This window comes from Oryx dammah, unplaced genomic scaffold, assembly GCF_014754425.2.
Source record: "Oryx dammah isolate SB20612 unplaced genomic scaffold, SCBI_Odam_1.1 HiC_scaffold_19, whole genome shotgun sequence".
NCBI lineage: Eukaryota > Metazoa > Chordata > Mammalia > Artiodactyla > Bovidae > Oryx > Oryx dammah.
Window position 1 is genome coordinate 86,740,945 of NW_024070203.1, and position 23,548 is coordinate 86,764,492.

Sequence of the window (23,548 nt, forward strand, 5' to 3'; positions counted from 1 at the left end):
ACATCTTGGTTTCTGTACCTCAAAGACTTACAGTTTGTCAACCCCTTATTAAAACAGCAAACCAAAACTAAACATATTCCAGATGTGGGCTATCCAAGGGAAAGTAAAGTATGTCTGAATTTAATCTCTGAAGAAAACAATTCTATTATCTCCATGTAGTAATTGTGTGAGCCTTTAAAACAGTTATTAAGGTGTTGAAATATAGTGTTTGTAATCTACTAAATCTTACCAATCTTTTGCATATGAGCTTTATTAAATTCTGATAATATCCAGCATATACTTGAGCAAGGAATTTGGAAAATAATATACAGATTATTGTATATTCCTGTTAAATTTATCTCAGTTTGTGGCCATACATTTAGCTATAGTGCTTATTTCTAATTTGGATTTTGAATTTCAGTACATAAACTCAATCCTCTAGTTTTACATTGCTTGAGAATTTGATAAGCATGCTATCAATGTTTTTATTAAAGTTACTGATAGAAATACCAAATAAGTATTTTATTTTATAACTATTTATTTTATAAAATAGGTATTTTATTTTATTTTATAAAAATAAGATCAAATATAGAGCTCAGTGCCATATCAGTGTAACATTTTCTCCAGCTGAGCATCAAAAATTAATCAAAAATTTTAGGAAATTATTCAAACAGAGGATCTTACAGAATAAAATTAATATCAGTCAATATTTTGTCATATAACCCACCAGAAAATCTATTACCTAGGATAGCTTATATCTGTCAAATATTTAACAATATTTACATTATATTAATCTCACAATTAAATAACAATTTAAAATAAAATTATATTATTTTGGTTTGATTAATTTGAGGAAAAATTTCACTAAGTGTTCACCAAATAGTTAGCAGCTATTTATTTAATATGATAGTCCAAATTATTAATGTTCTGAAAGATATTAACTACATTATTGGAAGAAAATTAAAGTTTCTGTAAATACATATATTTGGGAAATATTCATTTTGTTTCCTCTGGTTATTACAGAGGATGAGATGGTTGGATGGCATCAGTGACTGAATGGGCATGAGTTTGAGCAGGCTCATGGAGGTACACAGACTTCTATACAGCCGTGGAGAGTGCAGTCAGCACACTGCCTCTGACTGACAGCTCTAGACAGTGCTATACACAAGTTCACAGCTCCTAGGGGAGACTGCAGATGGTAATTAAATAAGGTGGAGGTACAAACTTGGTCAGTCAGTTCAGTTCAGCTCAGTCATGTCCAGCTCTTTGCTACCCCATGGACTGCAGCATGCCAGGCCTCTCTGTCCATTACCAACTTCCCAAGCTTGCTCAAAATCATGTCCATCATGTCAGTGGTGCCATCCAACCATCTCATCCTCTGTCATCCCCTTCACCTCCTGCCTTCAATCTTTTCCAGCATCAGGGTCTTTTCAAATGAGTCAATTTTTTGCATCAGGTAGCAAAAGTATTGGAGTTTCAGCTTCAGCATCAGTCCTTCCAATGAATATTCAGGATTGATTTCCTTTAGGATGGACTGGTTGGATCTCCTTGCAGTCCAAGGGACTCTCAAAAGTCTTCTCCAACACCACAATTCAAAAGCATCAATTCTTTGGTGCTCAGCTTTCTTTATAGTCCAATTCTCACATCCAAACATGACTACTGGAAAAACCATAGCTTTGACTAGATGGACATTTGTTGGCAAAGTAACGTCTATGCTTTTTAATACACCGTCTAGGTTGGTCATAGCTTTTCTTCCAAGGAGCAAGCGTCTTTTAATTTCATGGCTTCAATCACCATCTGCAGTGATTTTGGAGCCCAAAAAAATAAAGTCTGACACTGTTTCCACTGTTTCTGCATCTATTTGCCATGAAGTGATGGGACTTTGGTCATTTAGGCCCAGTGCAGCACAGCTCTTGTGGGCAGTGTTTTTTCCAGAGTTTCCTGCTGAGTCAGCTGAAGTTGTCCAGCCTTCATTTCAATTAAATGTCTTTCCCTGCCTAATCCTACCTCCTTACCCTTCTTTTTTCAAGTATTAATCCTACCTCTTGTACTTAAAATTCTATCTCAGCTTATGTTTCTTAAAATCTTCTCTAGATTGAAAAGCAGTGCATTTTTTGCAATTATTTGAGATAATTTTCTTTGGGCAAATACATCTTGGTGGAAAGTAGGAGAAAAGTTCTAACATAGAGGCAGTGATAGAAGAGAGGAGCCTGGAGAGGTCCATTCCACTATGGATTTGAAACATGTACAACGAAACCCTAAAGTACCTATGTATAGGCAGGAGCAGGCAGTATGGAGAAGTAAAGAAAATGAATGATTCCAAGGACAAATATAGCTGCAATTTAGCTACATTCTTTTGGTTGACCTAATGATAGACCTAGCATGAATTGTGTCTCTGGTCTTGAGGCCAAAGGCAAAGCCAACCTTAATTTTAAACAAGACTATAAATTAAGGTCTGGGCCAGATTGTCAGTACACTACGTTTTCTTGCTTAATCCCAAACCTCTGCTGAAATTAGCTTCATGACTAACTAAAGGAAGTGGTGATACTGATTCAGCAGAAATATTTTTGAACTGAGATTTCCATCAAGACAAAAATCAACTAGTCATTCAGAGGAAAATAAAATAGCTTCAAACCTTTGTTGGGATAAATTGAATCAATTCATTGGACCATTTAAGCAAGAGAGAAAGTCTGAAATCTGGCTATATTGAGCAACTACTCTATGAAATGATTATGGAAATAAATATACCCAAAGTTACATCAAAAACAGATCTAAAATGCTACTTCAGCTCTTACAGGTTGAATTAACTCTTTATTTCTCAAGTACACTATGTAACTGTAGAATGGTTTTTCATTGTGTCCTATTGGCCAGGAAAGTGAGTATCTCTTTGATGCCTTTTCAGAAGGCCCTCTCAAAGAGACATACACCATGTGAGATATGTAAGAATACTGCAGTGTCAGTCAGACTTGTCTCTTGAGAAAAGGGATGCCTTATTTCTTTGGTCAGATATCTAGAAGTAGAATATACTTGCATAAATCCAGAGAATAAGCCAGTTTTCTTCACTACAAAGTCTAGATTCAAGAGCTAGTAGTCTCACTCATATTTTTTTTCACTGAACTGATACTAGATACATAAAAGTTAAAAAGGTTAATATCCTCTTGTATTGATCCTTTTATCATTTTATAATGCCTGTCTTTATCTTTTTAATATAGACTTTGCTTTAAATTTTACCTTAGCTGATATGAGGATTGATACCTCAGCTTTCCTTTTGCTTCCATTTGCAAAATATGTGTGATGATCATGGAGTTCGTGTTGTTGACCTATAACTGGATCCACATATTTTAAACTGATGGGCGTTTAAACTCAAACACATTCTAATAAATCTACATTTTTTATTCTTCTCTCACATGCTTTGTTTCTTTGATGTCAAATTCACATCTTCTATCTCTTGACTGTTTATTGTAGTTATTGATGATTTTATAATTTTTGTCTTGTAATCTTTGTACTAGCATCTAGTGTACAGGCTTTACTGTACATTTGCCTTTACTAGCAGGCTTTTTCCTTTCCCATAATTTCTTCTTTTCTCTTACAATTAAAGAAGACCCTTTGGTACTTTCTGCAAGATCCTTTTAGTAACTAGGTAAAAGGTTGCCTATCCCAGTCTTGAGGTGATGTCCGTGTGTGGCCCATCCCTATGAAGTCTGCACATATCCAGTACCTTTTGGTGGGAGGGCTGGTCTGAAGTGAGCACAAGCCACATTTTTCTCTAGGGTGTGCTGGCAGCTACCATACTGATGGAGGTTTTAGAGATGCAGGGGCTAGGGCTAGAGTCATGTGTGAGGTGGGGCTTTTCCTGGGCTCAATGACAGTCTGTGACCTCCCGTATGTGGAGTTGGGCCCAAGGTGCGGGAGCAGTAGTCATAAGCTGCTTCCACTCCCTCTGTGTAAGCCTCCTTGGCAATGGCAGCTAGAGGAGAGCAGTTCAAGTTAAAAGTATCAAATTACAGATTTAAAGTTGTTTTGAATCCAGAATCATAAATTAATTTTGAATTTTCAGTAAATTTTACTATATTTCTTACTGATAAATTCAAAGTCACAATTCAAATTTCCTCCCCCACAAGAAAATATGGAAAATACTGTACTTATTTTTCACCAGCTTAAATATAAATTCTTTGTGTGTATTAGGTACTAATTAAATTTACATTAATATTAAATATTATATACTATAATATAATTAAATGTATTTACAAAACATATAAACATATAATTATGTAATATTAATAGGACTGGAAAAGGTCAGTCTTCATTCCAATCCCAAAGAAAGGCAATGCCAAAGAATGCTCAAACTGTCGCAAAATTGCACTCATCTCACACCTAGTAGAGTAATGCTCAAAATTCTCCAAGCCAGGCTTCTGCAATATGTGAACCATGAACTTCCAGGTGTTCAAGCTGATTTTAGAAAAGGCAGAGAAACCAGAGATCAAATTGCCAACATCTGCTGGATCATTGAATAAGCAAGAGAGTTCCAGAAAAATATCTATTTCTGCTTTATTGACTATGCCAAAGCCTTTGACTGTGTGGATCACAAGAAACTGTGGAAAATTCTGAGAGAGATGGGAATACCAGACCACCTAACCTGCCTCTTGAGAAATCTGTATGCAGGTCAGGAAGCAACAGTTAGTACTGGACATGGAACAACAGACTGGTTCCAAATAGGAAAAGGAGTACATCAAGGCTGTATATTGTCACCTGCTTATTTAACTTCTATGCAGAGTACATCCTGAGAAACGCTGGGCTGGAAGAAGCACAAGCTGGAATCAAGATTGCCGGGAGAAATATCAATCACCTCAGATATGCAGATGACACCACCCTTATGGCAGAAAGTGAAGAGGAACTAAAGAGCCTCTTGATGAAAGTGAAAGAGGAGAGTGAAAAAGTTGACTTAAAGCTCAACATTAGGAAAACTAAGATCATGGCATCCAGTCCCATCACTTCATGGGAAATAGATGGGGAAAGAGTGGAAACACTGTCAGACTTTATTTTTTGGGCTCCAAAATCACTGCAGATGGTGACTGCAGCCATGAAATTAAAAGATGCTTACTCTTTGGAAGGAAAGTTATGACCAACCTAGATAGTATATTCAAAAGCAGAGATATTACTTTGCCGACTAAGGTCCTTCTAGTCAAGGCGATGGTTTTTCCTGTGGTCATGTATGCATGTGAGAGTTGGACTATGAAGAAAGCTGAGCGCCGAAGAGTTGATGCTTTTGAACTGTGGTGTTGGAGAAGACTCTTGAGAGTCCCTTGGACTGCAAGGAGATCCAACCAGTCCATTCTGAAGGAGATCAACCTTGGGATTTCTTTGGAAGGAATGATGCTAAAGCTGAAACTCCAGTACTTTGGCCACCTCATGCTAAGAGTTGACTCATTGGAAAAGACTCTGATGCTGGGAGGGATTGGGGGCAGGAGGAGAAGGGGATGACCGAGGATGAGATGGCTGGATGGCATCACTGACTCAATGGATGTGAGTCTGAGTGAACTCTGGGAGTTGGTGATGGACAGGGAGGCCTGGCGTGCTGCGATTCATGGGGTCGCAAAGAGTCAGACACGACTGAGCGAATGAACTGAACTGAACTGAACTGAATATATACATACAAAATATTAGAGGATTTGTAGTAGCATGGGATGAGAACTAGATTGGCAGTGAATAAAGAAGGGCTTTTGGCCACTTAGTTCAAATTATCACAATTTCAAAATCTTACTTAACCTCTTTGAGGTGATAATGGCTTCTTTTGCTAACTTCATTATGTTGATAAAGAAATCAAGTTTGTTCATGTGTGTTAAAGCATCTGGATTATTTGAAGTATTTTTCAAATGTAAGAGTATTATGACTAATAAGAAGGATAACAGTGTCTTTTCTTTTGCCTCACAACTTTGTTGCTGTTCAGTCACTAAGTTGTGACTTACTCTTTGTGACCTCATAGACCTCATAGATTGCACCACTCAAGTCTCCTCTGTACTCCAGTATCTCCTGGAGTTTGCTCAAGTTCATGTCCATTGAATCAGTGATGCTATCTAACCATCTCATGTTCTGCCACTGCCTTCTCCTTTTGCCTTTCATCTTTCCCAGCATCAGGGTCTTATCAAATGAGTCAGCTCTCCCATCATGTGGCCAATGTATTGGAGCATCAGCTTCAGCATCAGTCCTTCCAATGAATATTCAGTGTTGATTTCCTTTAGGATTCACTGGTTTTATCTTGCAGTCCAGGGGACTCTCAAGAGTCTTCATCACCACAGTTCAAATGTACTAATTCTTCAGTGTTCAGCCTTCTTTATGGTCCAACTCTCACATTGTACATGACTAATGGAAAAACCATAGCTTTTACTATATGCACCTTTGTTGATAAAATGATGTCTCTCCTCTTTAATATGCTGCCTAGGTTTTTCACAGCTTTCTTTCCAAGCAGCAAGCATCTTTTAATTTCATGGCTGCAGTCAATGTCCACAGTGGTTTTGGAACCCAAGAAAATAAAATCTGTGACTACTTCCAGTTTTTCCCATTCTGTTTGCCAAGAAATGATGGGATCAGATGTCATGATCTTAGTTCTTTAATGATAAGTTTTAAGCCAGCTTTTTACTCTGTGCTTTCACCCTCATCAAGAAGCTCTTTAGTTCCTCTTCTTTTTTTCTTTTCCATTAGGGCGGTGTCATTTGCTTAGCTGAGATTGTTGATATTTCTCCCAAAAATCTGAATTCCAGCTTGTGATTCATTCAGCCCAGGATTTGCATGGCATATTCTGCATATACGTTAATAAGCAGGATAACAATATACAGCCTTGTCATACTCCTTCCTCAATTTTGAACCAGTCTGTTGTTCCATGTTTGGTTCTAACTGTTGCTTCTTGACCCACATGCATGCTTCTCAGAAGACAGGTAAGGTGGTCTGCTATTTGCATCTCTAAGAATTTTCTACAGTTGTAGTGACACACAGTCAAAGGTTTAAGAGTAGTCAGTGAAGCAGATTTTTGTTTCCTGGATTTCCATTACTTTCTCTATGATCCAGTGAATTTTGACAATTTGAATTCTGGATCCTCTGCCTCTTCTAAACCCAGCTGTACATCTGGAAATTCTCAGTTCACATACTGCTGAAGTCTAGTTTGAAGGATTTTGAGCATAACCTTATTAGCACATGAAACAAACACAATTGAATGATACTTTGAACATTCTTTGACGTTGCCCTTCTTTGGGATCAGGTTGAAAACTGACTTTTTCCAGTTCTGAGGCCACTGTTGAGTTTTCCAAATTTGCTAACATATTGAGTGCAGCACTTTAACAGCAATATCTTTTAGGATTTTAAATATCTCAGCTGTTATTTCATCAACTCCACTCACTTTGTTCATAAAAATGCTTCCTATGGTCCACTTGATTTCATGTTCCAGGATGTCTGGCTCTAGGTGAGTGATCACACGACCGTGGTTATCCAAGTCATTAAAACCTCTTTTGTATAATTGTTCTGCATATTCTTGCCATGTCTTCTTAATCTCTTCTGCTTCTGTTAGGTCCTTGCCATTTCTGTCCTTTATTGTGCCCATCCTTGCATGAAATATTCCCTTGATAGCTTCAATTTTTTAAAAGAAATCTCTAAACTTTCCCATTCTATTCTTTTGCTTTATTTCTTTGAATTGCTCATTGAGGAAGGCCTTCTTATCTCTCCTTGATATTCTCTGGAATTCCGCATTCAGTTGGGTATATCTTTCCCTTGCTTCATAGCTAATTTGGTGAAACTTCAAAAACTTACCTAATCTTCTCTCAAGACAGATTTCATAAATATTTTTACCTGTTATTTTCTATATTTTACTTTGTTTTTGATAGAAACTACCACTTTTTCTTCCCATCTAACACTGTTTTCTCAGATCTTTTGAAAAAATGAAACTGAAGGTTTATATGTATCATAATATTTATCCACTTCAAATTTAAAATAAAAATGACAAATACACAATTGGTCTATTACCTTCAAGAAAACATATATCCCACTTTTCACAAGTTCAGAATTAATTTAATATATGCATATTTTGAAATCATGTTCAATGAAATATTTTAATATACTTATAATTAAAGTAGAACAAATTGTTCATTTAAAAATAAATTAAAAAATTGTTTCCATTTCCACATTTAAATAGAATGCTTGGGGCTGGTGCACTGGGATGACCCAGAGGGATGGTATGGTGAGGAAGGTGGGAGGGGGGTTCAGGATTGGGAACACATGTACACCTGTGGTGGATTCATGTTCATGTATGGCAAAACCAATACAATATTGTAATTAGCCTCCAATTAAAATAAATAAATTTAAATTTAAAAAAATAATAAAATGAAATGAAACTAAATAATTCCTGCACACAATTTTTCCTGACTTCAGTGGAAGCTTCAATGAACTAAGCTTTGTTTTTTTTTTTTTTGTAAACATGCAGTGTAAATGATTGCAAATTAAAAACATTGATTTTAATGAATTTCATTGCTTTTTTTTAAGCTACTCAGTATTGATCACTTGTTTTTCCTGATTAATCAGAAAACTGGTGAGGTTGCAATAGTTCCATAATCCAGAGAAAATGTCTTTGGTGGGAAAAAAGGGAAGGAAATCTCCATTTAAAATAGTGAGTGGGGAGTCACGATGAGGGCGGCCACCAGCCTGCGGTGAGCTAGCGGATTCTCTGCTGCTGGCGCCGAGCCCCTTGTGCTTCCTACAGATCCTGCGGCTGGTACCCGGCGCATGAGGAAGCATGGTGGCCCTAAATAAAAATGAATAAATAAATACATAAACAAAATAATGAGTGTTTCAGTTATAAGGAAACAAATCCATGTAGGAAATATGTTTTAAAAAATCAATTGTATACAAAATGGTAATATCTTAAATTGTTTATTTTGGATAACATGTACTGTTGAAATATTCTATTCTGCATATAAGACGATCTTGTTTCACCCAGTGCTAATACCAGCAAGAGGAGCATATCGTCATCATGATCATATCAACATTTAACAACAGTGTGTGCGTGCATGCTAAGTTGCTTCAGTCCTTTCTGACTCTGCGATGCTATGGACTGTAGCCACCAGACTCCTTTCTTCATGAGATTCTACAGACAAGAATACCAGAGTGGGTTGTCATGCCCTCCATGGGGTCTTCCGGGCCCCAGGGCACCTAACTTGTGTCTCTTAAGGTGGGTTCCTTACCACTATCGATAACTGCATCAGATAGGTAATGTAACATGGTTCATTCCTAGTCACCTAGCGAATACTTCATATGTTTCCAACTCAGAAGTCAAGGATAAACTTGAATTGCCCTTTCTTTATTCTTTATATTATACAACACAGCCTATGTATAAAGTAGTATTTCTTCCTGTGTCATATCAAATACTTGCTAAAAGTTAAATTGCCACTGTACATTATGGACACAAAAGCAAATTTTTTTTTTCTTTTCCTTTTTTTGCCACACCATGGGCATGGGGATCTTAATTCCCCAGCCAGGGATGGAACTTGTGATCCCTGCATGAGGAATGCAGAGTCTTAACCACTGGACCACTAGGGAAGTCCCTAAAAGCAAATTTAAAGGCATGTATTAAATGCTCTTGATCATGATCATAAATCTGGGATGAGCTGAATTCCATTTACCATGCTCCTGTTATAAAGAACAAGCTTAGTTACACAGAAGAACTAGCCAGATGCTAGAATTGCATAAAAATTTTGGGTTGACCAAAAGTTCATTCTAGTTTTTCTGTAAGATGGTACATATTACAGAAGCTCCATAGTCCTAGCTTTATTATTATTATTAATTTTACTTTATTTTACTTTACAATACTGCATTGGTTTTGCCATACATTGACATGAATCTGCCACGGGTTTACATGGGTTCCCAATCCTGAACCCCCCTCCCACCTCCCTCCCCATATCATCTCTCTGGGTCATCCCAGTGCACCAGCTCTCTGGGTCATCCCAGTGCACCAGCTATATCCTGTATCGAACCTAGACTGGCGATTCGTTTCTTACATGATAGTATACATGTTTCAATGTCACTCTCCCAAATCATCCCACCCTCTCCCTCTCCTACAGAGTCCAAAATTCTGTTCTACACACCTGTGTCTCTTTTGCTGTCTCGCATAGAGGGTTATCATTACCATCTTTCTAAATTCCATATATATGTGTTAGTATACTGTATTGGTGTTTTTCTTTCTGGCTTACTTCATTCTGTATAATCAGCTCCAGTTTCATCCACCTCATTAGAACTGATTCAAAGGTATTCTTTTTAATGACTGAGTAATACTCCATTGTGTATATGTACCACAGCTTTCTTATCAATTTGTCTGCTGATGGACATCTAGGTTGCTTGCTTCCATGTCCTGGCTATTATAAACAGTCCTGCAATGAACATTGGGGTACACGTGTCTCTTTGAATTCTGGTTTCCTCGGTGTGTATGCCCAGCAGTGGGATTGCTGGGTCATAAGGCAGTTCTATTTCCAGTTTTTTAAGGAATCTCCACAGTGTTCTCCATAGTGGCTGTACTAGTTGCGTTATTATACCAGCTATCAGTTATCTCTTTGTGATTTGTGAGTGCTATTGATTGTTCCCTCTCTATGTATAAATGGCATTGTAATCAAATTTAGTCACTCATTTTCTATTTATTCATTAGCCACACATGATTCATTATGCTGGATAATTAATGGTGGACAATGGTTCCAGTGGAAGGACTAGATATTAACTGTGGCATTCTGAGAGCATATAAATGAACACAATGTGATAATAAAGCTATTTATGTACACCTTCTTATATAACTGTTAAGTTTGAACTAGATCTGAAGGAAGAGAAAGTGATCTTGCATAAATTGTGACAATAAAGGAAAAAACCTTTCAAAAACAGAACACAACATATGTAAAGGCCCTGTGGCAAGGAGTGACAGATATTCAATAACTGAAAAAGGATCATGTGACAGACCCCACATGGAATGCATACTTTGAGATATTAAGTATGTTTTGCTTCACTTCAGAGCAACAATTAGTTCAGTAGTTCAGTTCAGCCGCTCAGTTGTGTCCAACTCTGCGACTCCATGAGCTGTAGCATGCAAGGCCTCACTGTCCATCACCAAATTCCAGAGTTCACACAAACTCACGTCCATCGAGTCCGTGATGCCATCCAGCCATCTCATCCTCGTTCATCCCCTTCTGCTTCTGCCCCCAATCCCTCCCAGCACCAGAGTCTTTTCCAATGAGTCAACTCTTTGCAGGAGGTGGCCAAAGTATTGGAGTTTCAGCTTTAGCCACGTTAGCATCATTCCTTCCAAAGAACACCCAGGACTGATCTCCTTCAGAATGGACTAGTTGGATCTCCTTGCAGTCCAAGGGACTCTCAATCAACTTCTCCAACACCAGAGTTCAAAAGCATCAATTCTTTGGTGCTCAGCTTTCTTCACCATTCAACTCTCACATTCATACATGACTACTGGAAAAACCATAGCCTTGACTAGATGGACCTTTGTTGGCAAAGTAATGTCTCTGCTTTTGAATATGCTATCTATGCTGGTCATAACCTTCCTTCCAAGGAGTAAGTGTCTTTTAATTTCATGGCTGCAATCACCATCTGCAGTGATTTTGGAGCCCAAAATAATAAAGTCTGACACTGTTTCCAGTGTTTCCCCACCTCTTTCCCATGAGGTGATGGGACCACATGCCATGATCTTTGTTTTCTGAATGTTGAGCTTTAAGCCAACTTTTTCACTCTCCTCTTTCACTTTCATCAAGAGGCTTTTGAGTTCCTCTTCACTTTCTGCCATAAGGATGGTGTCATCTGCATATCTGAGGTTATTGATATTTCTTCCAGCAATCTTGATTCCAGCTTGTGCTTCTTCCAGACCAGCATTGCTCATGATGTACTCTGCATATGAGTTAAAGAAGCAGGGTGGCAATATACAACCTTGATGTACTCCTTTTCCTATTTGGAACCAGTCTGTTGTTCCATGTCCAGTTCTAACTGTTGCTTCCTGACCTGCATACAGGTTTCCCAAGAGGCAGGTCAGGTGGTCTGGCATTCTCATCTCTTTCAGAATTTTCCACAGTTTATTGTGATCCACACAGCCAAAGGCTTTGGCATAGTCAATAAAGCAGAAACAGATGTTTTTCTGGAACTCTCTTTTTCCATGATCCAGCAGATGTTGGCAATTTGATCTCTGGTTCGTCTGCTGGTTTCTAAAACCAGCTTGAACATCTGGAAGTTCACGGTTCACGTATTGCAGAAGCCTGGCTTGGAGAATTGTGAGCATTACTTTTCTAGTGTGTGAGATGAATGCGATTGTGTGGGAGTTTGAACATTCTTTGGCATTGCCTTTCTTTGGGATTGGAATGAAAACTGAACTTTCCCAGTCCTGTGCCACTGCTGAGTTTTCCAAATTTGCTGGCATATTGAATGCAGCACTTTCACAGCATCATCTTTCAGGATTTGAAATAGCTCCACTGGAATACCATCACCTCCACTAGCTTTGTTCATAGTGATGCTTCCTAAGGCCCACTTGACTTCACATTCCAGGATGTCTGGCTCTAGACAAGTGATCACACCATCGTGATTATCTTGGTCGTGAAGATCCTTTTTGTACAGTTCTTCTGTGTATTCTTGCCACCTCTTAATATCTTCTGCTTCTGTTAGGTCCAGACCATTTCTGTCCTTTATCGAGCTCATCTTTGCATGAAATGTTCCCTTGGTATCTCTAATTTTCTTGAAGAGATCTCTAGTCTTTCCCATTCTGTTGTATTCCTCTATTTATTTGCATTGATCACTGAGGAAGGCTTTCTTCTCTCTCCTTGCTATTCTTTGGAACTCTGCATTCAGATGCTTATATCTTTCCCTTTCTCCTTTGCTTTTCGCCTCTCTTCTTTTCACAGCTATTTGTAAGGCCTCCCCAGACAGCCATTTTGCTTTTTTGCATTTCTTTTCCATGGGGATGGTCTTGATCCCTGTCTCCTGTACAATGTCACGAACCTCCATCCATAGTTCATCAGGCACTCTATCTATCAGATCTAGTCCCTTAAATCTATTTCTCACTTCCACTGTATAATCATAAGGGATTTGATTTAGGTCATACCTGAATGGTCTAGTGGTTTTCTCTAATTTCTTCAATTTCAGTCTGCATTTGGCCATAAGAATTTCATCATCTGAACCACAGTCAGCTCCCAGTCTTGTTTTGCTGACTATATAGAGCTTCACAATCTTTGGCTGCAAAGAATCTAATTAATCTGATTTTGGTGTTGACCATCTGGTGATGTCCATGTGTAGAGTCTTCTCTTGTGTTGTTGGAAGAGGGTGTTTGCTATGACCAGTGCATTTTCTTGGCAAAACTCTATTAGCCTTTGCCCGCTTCATTCCAATGTATTCCAAGGCCAAATTTGCCTGTTACTCCAGGTGTTTCTTGACTTCTTACTTTTGCATTCCAGTCCCCTATAATGAAAAGGACATCTTTTGGGGGTTTTAGTTCTAAAAGGTCTTGTAGATCTTCATAGAATTGTTCAACTTCAGCTTCTTCAACATTACTGGCTGGGGCATAGTCTTGGATTACAGTGATATTGAATGGTTTGCCTTGGGAATGAACAGAGATCATTCTGTCGTTTTTGAGATTGCATCCAAGTACTGCATTTCAGACTCTTTTGTTGACCATGATGGCTACTCCATTTCTTCTAAGGGATTCCTGCCTGCAGTAGTAGATATAATGGTCATCTGAGTTAAATTCACCCATTCCAGTCCATTTTAATCGCTGATTCCTAGAATGTCGATGTTCACTTTTGCCATCTCCTGTTTGACCACTTCCAGTTTGCCTTGATTTATGGACCTAACATTCCAGGTTCCTATGCAATATTGCTTTTTACAGCATTGGATCTTGCTTCCATCACCAGTCACATCCACAGGTGGGTATTGTTTTTGCTTTGGCTCTGTCCCTGCATTCTTTCTGGAGTTATTTCTCCACTGATCTCCAGTAGCATATTGGGCACCTACTGACCTGGGGAGTTCCTCTTCCAGTATCCTGTCATTTTGCCTTTTCATACTGTTCATGGGGTTCTCAAGGCAAGAATCCTGACGTGGTTGCCATTGGACCCCTGCCATTGCCAGTGGTTATCCAGTGGACCACATGTCAGACCTCTCCAACGTGACCCACCCATCTTGGGTGGCCCCACATGGCATGGCTTAGTTTCATTCAGTTAGACAAGGCTGTGGTCCATGTGATTAGATTGACTAGCTTTCTGTGATTATGGTTTCAGTGTGTCTGGCCTCTGATGGCTTCTTGCAACACTACCATTTTACTTGGGTTTCTCTTACCTTGGACGAGGGCTATCTCCTCACAGCTGCCCCTCCTGACCTTGAACGTGGAGTAGCTCCTCTCGGCCCTCCTGCACCCGCGTAGCCACCACTCCTTGGACATGGGGTTGCTCCTCTCGGCCGTTGCCCCTGACCTCGGAGCAACAATAAATTATTCAAATATTTTGAATATGGGAAGGATACATGGGCCAGGAGAAGTTCAGGTCTGTGTTTCACAGAGAACACTCCAAGTGGAATATGATGATTGACAGGGGTAGACTTTAAGAAATCATCCATGAAAAATACTGAAACAATGCCATTTGCAGCAACTTGGGTGGACCTAGAGGTTATCATACTAAATGAAGTATCATAGGCTAATCATTTATATGTGAAATCAAAAGAAAATGGAAATGAACTTCCTTACAAAACATAAACAGACTCACAAACGTAGAAAAAATACGGTTATCAAAGTGGAAAGGTGGCAGAGGGATAAATTATCACTTTAGGATTAATGACTCACACTGCTATATAAACAACAAGGACCTACCATACAGCTCAGGCAGCTATGTTTAATATATTATAATAACATACATAAACATATATACATCTATATATATACTGTCCAGCTGTCACAACTGTACGTGACCACTGGGAAGACCATAGCCTTGATTATACAGACCTTTGTTGGCAGAGTAGTGTCTCTGCTTTTCAACACACCCTCTAGGTTTGTCACAAGACTGTAAAGAAGGCAGAACACCAAGGAATTGATGCCTTCACACTATGGTGTTGGAGAAGGCTCCTGAGTCCCTTGGACAGCAAGGAGGTGAAACCAGTCAATCTACAGGGAAATCAACCCTGAATATTCATTGGAAGGACTGATGCTGAAGCTGAAGCCCCATTATTTTGGTTACCTGATTCAAACAGCCAACTCATTGGAAAAGTGCCCAGTGCTGGGAAAGATTGAAGGCAGAAGGAAAAGAGAGTGTCAGAGGATGAGGTGGCTGGATGATATCAATGATGCAATGCACATGAAATTGAACACACTTTGGGAGAGGGAGGCCTGGTGTACTGCAGTCCATGGGGTTGCAAAGAGTCAGACATGACTAGAAAACTGAACAATAACATGGCCATACACTACTGAATCAATCTGCTATACACCCAGCACATTATAAATCAATTATATTTCACACACACACACAAACTTTAAAAAGAAACCAGTCAGAGATGCCTATAACTGAAGCTGAAATAGCTCTTGGGTGTTTGAAGAGAAGTCTGACTTTCTAATTATATTCGACTTAGTTCAGTATTTCAAAGACACTTGTAGTCTCAGAGTAGAGACACAGAGTGTAAGTCTGCACTTAATTTGTTAAGTTTTATTGAGAAAATAACTCCCTGAGAATAATCAGCAGTTATAGTAGCTATATTAGATGAATTGATATCTTTTGAAGTACTTCAATATTCTTAGTTGATTTTATCTTTGGTGGTACAGTTGAAATGGAAAGTATTTCAATTTAATAACTGAGAGAAATAAGGCAGAGGAAGTGGTATTTTTAGTAGCAAGGCTGTGAATAATGTAAGTCACAGTGTCAGTGGGAAAAGGGATTTGTTAAATACGTGGAACATGGTGTGTAGGCTTAAAGGGATAGACACCAAGAAGAGTAAGTTCAACCAAGGAAAAAACTTGGCACAAAGTGAGAAAACCATGAATGAAAAATAGGATGAGCCTTACTGTTGTGCTACCACAAATACACTAAATTCAGTAGGAAAAATGTATATTCTATGCCTTCACTGTTTTCTAACTGAATGATATCAAGGAACAAGTATGAGAATAATTTCTCATATTCTACAAGCATGAACTCTGAGAATTTTAAAAATTAGAAAAATAGAATAAAGTTAGAAATGTAGAAGACACAGAAGCACATAAGACCTTTTTAAAATTTGATTATAAGGACAACAGAGGGCCAAAGGATACCTGGGAGAAAGAATGGCTGGCTGATTGCTACTGCTAGACCTAAAAAAAAGCTATCTGGATAAAGAATGAAATTAAGTGATCTGTCAAAGTATTTACAGTGATAAGTGGGAACAATTTATTTCCATTGATAATTCAATTCATAGTTCCTAAAATTTAATTTGCTGACAAAGATCTATCTAGTCAAGACTATGGTTTTCCAGTAGTCATGTATGGATGGGAAAGTTGGACAATAAAGAAGGCTGAGTGCTGAAGAATTGATGCTTTTGAACTGTGGTGCTGGAGAAGACTCTTGAAAGTCCATCCTAAAGGAGATCAGTCCTGAATATTCATTGGAAAAACTGATGCTGAAGCTCAAGCTCCAATACTTTGGCCACCTGATGCAAAGAGTCAACTCATTGGAAAAGACCCTGATGCTGGGAAGGATTGAAGCTAGGAGGAGAAGGGGATAACAGAGGATGAGAGGGTTGGATGGCATCACTGATTCAATGGACATGAGTTTGAGCAAGCTCCAGGAGTTGGTAATGGACAGGGAAGCTTGCTGTGCTGCAGTCCATGGGGTCACACAGAGTCAGACACAACTGATGTGACTTAGCAGCAGCAGCTGCTGCAATGGGAAAATAATTGAGATTATTGTTTAAAGATCTACTTTGAAAAATGTATGATTTGTCCTGTACTTTGTATTCCAAAGTTGACAATATCTTGAAACAGGCAATTTCCACTTGGCTGACTTGTTGTAGATTAGTTGTTTCAATTCTCTAAGAAATGAAACCTATATATAAAGAAGAGTTCAGATGTCTTTTCTAAGTATTATAGATGACTGAACTGCTTGTTCTGTCTTGAATGCATTTCTATGGTTATCATTACTGCCTATCTCTTTTTGTCTGGAAAGGTGCACATTTTAAATCAGATAAACCTGGATCAAATGTGTCATTACTAATCACATGATTTTATGGAAAATAACACACTTCTCTAAATGAGTTTTCTCATTTGTAAAATAAGAATTATCCTATCTTGTATATTTATTGTTTATTCTTGGACTGATTCATTCACTTACAGATATTGATTGAATAATAATTCTAAATGCTGAGAATGAAATGGTGAATCAAAGTAGACAAGGTCTATGCTGTCATGGAGCTTAAAAGTTAGTAGTAGAGAAAGATAGTAATCATAAGTCACACGTATTTACAACTTTGGTTAATGCTAGAAAGAGCAACACATTATATCTTAAACATACAGTAAAAAAAATTTGACATAATAAAAGAGTCATTCAAAGCTTCCTTGAAGAAATAACTTAATGATAGAAAGATGAAAATTGTTGCTTGTGTTCATCAAGGGCAGGCTTGAAGAAGAGAGAATTAAGTAGTATGTGCAAAAGCCCCATGGGAGCAGAAGTAAGAATCTGGTCATGACAGACAGAAGGCCCTGGAACACAGAACAAATGGGCTGTTATAAAAGTTAAAGTTAGAAAATGAGGTAAGAGTCAAATTATGCAGAACTTGAGGCTTTTTTTTTTTTCATTCTTAAAATGATGTACTATCTGAACAAAAGGAATGGCAAAATCCATTTTGTATTTGTTTATACATATTTTGCCATCAATAAATATTTTATCCATTTCATGTAGGAACAATCTCTAGTGGACAGGTGATATGTGGCACCAGCACTAAGAAATAAGTATTCCCTTGTAAGTAGTATATGTGACAAAGCATATGCCTCCCTTGATGCATTGAAACAGGACCATTACATCCATGATGCTGCCCAAAGATACTGCAACATCAAAAAATGCACTGTCAGCAATTGATGAAGCTCTAAAAATGTTTTCTACCATATTTTAAAAAATAACAGTGTTTCAAATACTGTATTATGAATTCATTACTAATGCAGTATGGCAAAATGTTTACAAAGATTAAATATAGAATATTATATACATTCTTAATATTTAATCTAGTCTATGTTGAAGTATAGTCCATAATAAAATTATAGATTAAACACAGTAAATTGGATCTATTTATAGTAAATAAAATATAAAATATAAATAAAATACAAAATTACCAATAAATTATAATTTATAATATATAGTTTATATATTATATATAATATATATTATATAAAAATAAATATATATTATATTATATATTATTATAGATTATATATATTATATACATCAATGAATAAACCACCACCAGTATTATTGTGGTGCAGAAATATTACAAGAGATTAAAATTACCTAATACATTTTGCAATCTAAGTGTTATTGATTATCCTGATAAGAGCAACTTTGACAAAATGGTGGGTGGGCGAAAAAAGCTGGATGTATTGAACCCAAAAGTTACTTAGAGAAACAGAATTGGAAACCTTACATTTACAAATGTATCTATGCTTGAAAAATAAGGTTAGACAGCATGTAAACTTAGGGGGGGCATATATGTGGTAAAAGGTCCATATTTTAGTTTTGATCATACTGTGGTGGTCAGATTACAATTAAAGTTTCTGTTCACTTTTGCACTTTTAATTTTTCTCTAAATTTAGAGTTATCATCAATAAACATATTATTATAAACTGAAAAAATACATTGTTCAAAAAATAAGTAAAAAATAGTTTCTTATATGAAAAGAAAAACTTGGCAGTTTAGTCTTGGAACAGTTTCAGACTGTGAGCTGATGTGCAAGACCTGTCTTCTAAGAAGTTTGGTGTCCACAGGCTTGATGTGGACTGTACTTCTAAGAGTGAATTTCACACCTCTCAGAGCATGCTGTCTCTGCTGTTCAGGATTTGCAAACTGAATGCACATCAGAAAGCCTCTTGGGATATTCCAGAGATAAGATTTTATAACACTAGAACATTGGATGGGGTTCTTCTCTGATTAGTCCTCTGATTTAGTCGTAGACGGAAATCCCACGCTGCCCTTGTTTCTGTAACAAGAGACCTCAAATAGATATAATCCTGATCGTGTCCATAAACTTTCTCATTCCACCCTCTTCTGTAGAATTTCAGTGTTATCTTTGAAAATAGAAGCTGACATGTAAAAACAAGACCACTTTCTTAACTCTTGAGAGCCAGCTGTCCAGAGAGAGTAAGCAATTCTGGTTTGCTCAATTGTATCCTTTCATGCTGTTAAGATTTACAGAGGTACTTCAACATGGAGAAGCCTCAATTTTATTCATGGTAATCATCAGTTTGTTCATTATTCTGAGAAATTCTGCAGGTTAGAGTCAGGAGATACATAATGGGTATTCAATTAAGGTGTAATTCCAAAGGTGAGTATGAGGCTTACTATCAAAACAGGTGATTGTATCATCTCCATTGACCTAAATCCTGATTGGCTTTCCTTGTTTTAATAGATTTGATTTTTATAGCACAGTTTCATATTTACAACAATGAAAAATATACAGATAGTAAAAGAATTTACCATCTATCTTCTGCTACTGCTGTTTAATCCATAAGTCGTGGCCCACTCCTTTGTGATACCAGGGACTGTAGCCCACCAGGTTCCTCTGTCCATGGGATTTCCCAGGTGAGAATACTGCAGGTGGGTTGCCATTTCCTTCTCCAGGGTATCTTCTTGACCCACGTATCAAACACACACTTCCTGCATTGGCAGGAGGATTCTTTACCGCTGAGCTACAGGGAAGCCCCGTAAACTCCCTTGTTTTTGTTCAGTCCCTAAGTTGTGTCTGACTTTTTGAGACCCCACGAACCGCAGCATGCCAGGATTCCTTGTCCTTCATTGTCTCCAAGAGGTTGCTCAAACTCATGCCCATTGAGTCAGTGATGCCATCCAACCATCTCATCCTCCTTTTCTCCTTTTTCATCATGGTAATAGTCTTTTCCAGCATCAGGATCTTTTCCAATGAGTTGAATCTTCAACCAGTGGCCAAAGTATTAAAGGTCCAGCTTTAGCATCAGTTCTTTCAATTAGTATTCAGGGTTGATTTCCTTTAGGATAGACTGGTTTGATCTCTTCTTATTGCAAGGGACCTTCAAGAGACTTCCAGCATCACAGTTCAAAAGCATCAATTCTTCAGCACTCAACCTTCTTTGTGGTCCAGCTCTCACATCCATACATGACTACTGGAAAAACCATAGCTTTGACTATATGGACCTTTGTTTGCAAAGTGATGTCTTTGGTTTTGTTTTTTTTTTTTGTACTCTGACAAGGCTTGTTATAGCTTTTCTACCAAGAAGCAAACGTCTTGGAATTTCATCACTGCTGTCTGCAGTGATTTTGAAGCCTAAGAAAATGAAATTTGTCACTGTTTCCACTTCTTTCCATCTATTTGCCATGGAGTGATGGGACTGGTTGTCATGATCATGGTTTTTTGGAAGGTAGAGTTTTAACCCAGCTTTTTCACTCTCATTTTTCACCTTCATCAAGAGGCTTTTTAGTTCTTCTTTGCTTTCTGCCAGTAAAGGGGTATCATCTGAATATCTGAGTTTGTTGATATTTCTCTCAGCAACCTTGATTCCAGCCTGTGAAATATCCATCCCTGCATTTCACATAATGTACGCTAAACATAAGTTAAATAAACAGGGTAACAACATACAGCCTTGACGTACTCCTTTCCCAATTTTGAACCATCATCTTTTAGGATTTGAATAGCTCAACTGGAATTCCACCACTAGCTTTGTTTGTGGTCATACTTCCTAAGGCCCACTTGACTTCTTACTCCAGGGTATCTGGCTCTCACTGAGTGATGACACCATCATGATTATCTAGGTTATTAAGATCTTTTTTGTACACTCTTTTGTGTATTCTTGCCACCTCTTCTTAATCTCTTCTTCTTCTGGTAGGTCCTTGACATTTTTCTCTCTTATTGTGCCCATCTTTGCATGAAATGTTCCTTTGATATTTCCAATTTTCTTGAGGTGATCTCTAGCCTTTCCCATTCTATTGTTTTCCTCTATCTTTGCATTGTTCACTTAAGACTTTCTTATCTCTCCTTGCTATTTTCCGTAGCTCTTCATTCATTTGGGGGTATCTTTCCCTTTCTCCTTACATTTCTTACTTATATTTGATGAAATAATATTGATACATTTTTATTAAATAGAATTTTTAGCTTATTCAGGTTTCCTTATATAAACTTTAAATTCTATTTAACAAAATGTGTCATTCATTCATCAACTGTGAGTAATTGCCATAGCAATATATTAATAATTGATTAACCTGTGTGTTTGTGTGTGTGGGGTGGTATTTGGGGCTTCTCTGGTGGTTCATGAGTAAAGAATCCACTTGCCAATGAAGGAGATGTGTGTTCAATTCTTCGGTCAGGAAGATCCCCTGGAGAAGGTTTGTTTGAGCTTCCCAGGTAGCATATTGGTAAAGAATCAAGTTGCCAGTTGAGGGCCTTCAAGAAACACTGGTTAAATCCCTAGGTTGCCAAGGTGCCCTCGAGCAAGTTCCATGGACAGAGGAGCCTAGTGAGTTACAGTCCATGGAGTCACAAAGAGACCCGACTAAGCAACAGAGCACACACACACACACACACGTTTGCTTATTTTACCTAATTTTTTTCTCTTTCAGGGTTTCATATAGAGTACCACATCATATTTAGTTCTTATATCTCTTTAGTCTTCTTTTAGTGTGATAATTTCTCTGACTTTTATTGTTTAAGATGAACTTGCAGTATGAGGAGCAGAGTTTCTCAAAAGTAGACTGGGATTATGCTTTAAGGGAATGTAAATCACAGAGTAAAACTGTCATTTTCATCATATCATATCAGTGTTACATAGTACTATCAAAGTGGTTTATGACAGCTGATTCTGAACTTGGTCTCGTGGCTGATGTAGGATTTGCCATGTTTCCTTACTTTATTCCCAAGTAAAGGAGAATTTTAAAAATTAATATCTTCTTTTGGACAGAGAACATTTTTAGGATTACTGAGATGGACAAGTGGTGATGGTGGAAAGAAGGAAAGGATAACGAGGCTGTGAGTTTCAGATGCAGTGGTAGTGGTACAAATGGACATGAATGCCTCGGCTGGAGTTGGAGCACATTTTATTTTCTGAGGCTGTGGAGAAATTTTCTATGAATAGTGAACCTATAGTTGTGTTTGAGCAAGTCTCAAATATGTTCATTTTTTAATGGCACAGTTTTTTTTGTTTGTTTGTTTCATTTTGCTTCACTGAGTGAAAGGAAGTGGCTAAGATTAGCCACAGAGCAAAACAGAAAATTTAACAAACTAGGAATTAGTGAAAAGACAACTAAGCAGCAGTTGAGGGTTTATTTCAGGTTAAAAACTATCAGGTTTTCCAGATTATATAATTTTATCCAGATAATGCAAATAGACCATTGGTTAGAACTACAGTTAGAAGCTGGCAAAAGCAAGTATAGTTGAAAGAATTGGGATATGAGATTCTGTTGAGAATGAGCTAAACATCTGAAAAAAAAGCAATTGAAAGCTTAAAGTAACTAGAAGATGGCTATATTTAAGAAGATGTAATGAATAGCTTTGAAGACTGAATTCAATGCAGTGATTGAAAAGAGGGTAAAAGAAGGATGATCTGATGAGAGAAATTTTAAGTTTCAATATGTGGAAAATAGTGTGAAAGCCTTCATCCAGTTTGTAGTCATATGAAAATTCTTCCAAAGTAGAGAAATGATTTAAAAAACATTAAATGGCGGGATCTAACCATATGGCTGGCTACAATGGTGATAGTAGTGCATACGGATATTCTGATGATGGTAGCCTATGAAGTTGATAAGAAAGTGAGTCAAGTGTAATACTCTATGTAAAATATCAAGTTGAGACTCTAAAGTTAATAGATAATTGTGACAAGGATACAAAGTGGGAGTACTTGAGGTGCTGTGAACAGAATAGTAGTTGATAGGCAGTGTGGAACCAGAAGAACATTAAACCATTCCAAACTTTCTTTTTGATGATGGAAAAAGAAATAATAAAGAAAGGAGAGGCCTGTTTTTAAGAGGGAAGCAAGAAGAGTGCAAAAGTTTTAGCTAATGAAACATTATGGTACATTAGAGAAAGATAAGTATTTTAACTCAAATCAAGGTCATAAAAATTCACATAGTATAGTAATTTACATGCTTTGATTTTATTACCAGTTTAGATTAAGTATGATGAAATGTAATTTCCTCTTTCTGAATACTGAGTAATAAAAGTTGCATAAGTGATAGCAAGGATTTTGATGCTACTGAGATTGTCTTTATTATTAATATATGGGGACAGCAATATATAAAAAGAAGAAACAACATCAGAGGATGGAAAAATTAATATAATGCACTATGGCCCTAAGTTCCAAAACTTACTCTTCATCAGTGGG

The 23,548-nt window shown here is 37.5% G+C and overlaps 1 pseudogene; it reads left to right on the top strand.

Annotated features, from left to right (window-relative positions):
• Nucleotides 1–22,092, top strand: part of LOC120878836 — a 126,545-nt pseudogene extending 104,453 nt beyond the window's left edge.
• Nucleotides 22,093–23,548: the final 1,456 nt, after the last annotated feature.